The sequence below is a fragment of the Silene latifolia genome, chromosome 6 (genome assembly GCF_048544455.1).
Source record: "Silene latifolia isolate original U9 population chromosome 6, ASM4854445v1, whole genome shotgun sequence".
Classification (NCBI taxonomy): domain Eukaryota; kingdom Viridiplantae; phylum Streptophyta; class Magnoliopsida; order Caryophyllales; family Caryophyllaceae; genus Silene; species Silene latifolia.
In genome coordinates, this window is record NC_133531.1 from 64,898,333 (window position 1) to 64,900,627 (window position 2,295).

A 2,295-nucleotide genomic window follows, 5' to 3' on the forward strand; every position below is an offset into this window, starting at 1 on the left:
TCTTTGCCGTCAGCTCCTTTTAATCACCATAACACTGTTCATCAGCAGTTATATCCTTCCTCGGGTCTAATTTCAACACTTTCGGTCCCTCATACGAACGACCACTTCTCAAATTAATTAAATTTACCGTCTCATGTGGATTTTTGTCAGCTTGTGACGGTAAATGACCCGGTTTCCTTGTAGACTGGTTCGCGGCTAACTGGGCAACTTGAGTTTCAAGTGCCTTGATTGATGCATCATTCTGTTGATCACTCAGCTGCCACTGCTTTGTCAAAGACTGCAACATTGTCTTCAACTCACCTAGTTCATTTACTCCACCAGAAGAGGATGCACCTTGATTAGGTGTAGGAAAGGAAGGAGGCTTCTGAAAGCCTTGTTGAGCCTTATGGGGAGGGACATATGGCTGCTGCTGCTGCGGAGGAAGGGTAGGATTGAGCACATTTTGACTAGTCCACCTCAAATTGGGATGGACTGTCCCTTGGTTGTTGTAATAGAAACCCCCTCCTTGCCTATATTGTTGAAAGGCAAGGACCTGTTCCTTCTCCGTAAGACAGCCAACAGCAGTGTGACCGTCATTGCTCCCACATCTCTCACATGTAACAGTATCCCCTCTAGTAAGCAGATGAACGTCGAGGCTCCCAGTGAGAATGCGGCTCAACTTATCAAACCTAGCATTCATCGCTTCCAGCTGAGCCACAACTTTCTTATCGACTGCATGAACTGTCCTAATACCATCCCTCGGGTTTCCATACTCAGCACAGTGGTTCGCCATCTCTTCAATAAGGGCCCATCCCTTATCATCGTCAGTGTTCTCTTGGAATCTCCCATTAGATGATGCATCAAGTATGGCTCTGTGATCTTCGTATAGCCCATTGTAGAACTGGTTGGACAGAAACCACGGGTAAAAACCATGGTGAGGAAGATACCTCACCAACTTCTTGAAACGGGACCATGCTTCATAAAAAGTCTCATCGGTAGCCTGCTTAAAACTGGTAATCTTGGCCCTCAGCTGATTGGTGCGCTGTGGAGGGAAATATCTTTTATAAAAAGCAAGAGCAAGGGACTCCCAACCTGTAACCCCTGCAGCTGTGCGATCTAAATCAGTCAGCCACTCCCTGGCTGAGTCAGTCAAAGAAAAAGGGAACAAAACCTCCTTAATCTTGTCTTGAGTTACCCCCTTTGTGGCGGGGATAGTAGAATAGTAGTCCGTAAAGACCTCCATGTGCTTCCTCGGGTCTTCACCTGCCACACCTCTTTTCTCTCTACCAGATTTATATAGGAAGGACGGATGTCAAATGTATTCCTATCCTCAGTCTGGAGATTGAAACTCTTTGGATTTGACGATGCTTTAGGCTCCGAGTGACTAGCAATGTTCGGCATCTTTACTGGTCGGCTTACAGAACTAGAAGTATCTTCTTCAAAAGATGGATTTTCTGTAAAAAAAAAAGGAAATGTTGAAGCTCTGGTTCGAAAGTACTCAAGGCTTCCTTTCGTGATTCTCTTTGCAGACGGAGTCTATGCCTAAATAGTCTCTCTGGCTCAGAATCAGCTGCAACTAACTCAAACTTGTCTGACCTAGGCATACACAACACTGAAAAAAAATAAATAAGAACTGCCTCAAGGAATAAAAATTCCTTGAGACGGATAAAATAAACGAAACAAAGACAGATAGGGCAATTGCCTCCCCAGCAACGGCGCCAAAATTTGACAGGGCTGTCGTATACCTATCAAAAATAACTAACTAAACTAACTATATAGCTAGGGAAGTCAGGTCGATCTCCTCAGGGAGGCAAGATATCTGTAAGAGTCCGTCTATTTGGTCACAAAATGGGGGGTGTTTAAATTGGTTTTCTAAACTAAAAAGGTTTAAAGGAAGAGAAATAAAAAAAGAGCAACTAAGGCAGACAAATAGAATTAAACTATCAAATAGAGAAGGGTCATGTCAGGATTTCGGTTCACTACGGTAGTCCAGTGACTCAACTGTAAACAACTTAGATAAATTATGTGAGACAGATATGGAAAGGTCCTTCCGGTCCACTTTTTATTCTAAATTACCACTAACTTAACTTCCGTCCTCGTCAGGGTAGTCTACTGTTTATAGCAGGCCTATTTAGTCCAATCTTCCGATCCAGGATTAAATTTAGCCAGATTAAAAGGGTGATTGAGAAGCGTGCACTCAACTAAGTCGGTAAATACAGTTATATTGCTATGGTGACAGAATCTCTCAATTAATTCATCTAACTTATTTACTACATCGTCACATTTCTACCGTTGATCCCCTAATCCCAACATGAA

At 43.1% G+C, this 2,295-nt stretch overlaps 1 non-coding gene across 1 annotated transcript; it reads left to right on the top strand.

The window, feature by feature from the left end:
• The first annotated feature begins 905 nt into the window (after positions 1-905).
• LOC141589532 (small nucleolar RNA R71) lies at positions 906-1,011 on the top strand. Its single transcript, XR_012520465.1, has one exon. It is a non-coding gene; the product is annotated as a small nucleolar RNA R71 (small nucleolar RNA).
• Positions 1,012-2,295: the final 1,284 nt, after the last annotated feature.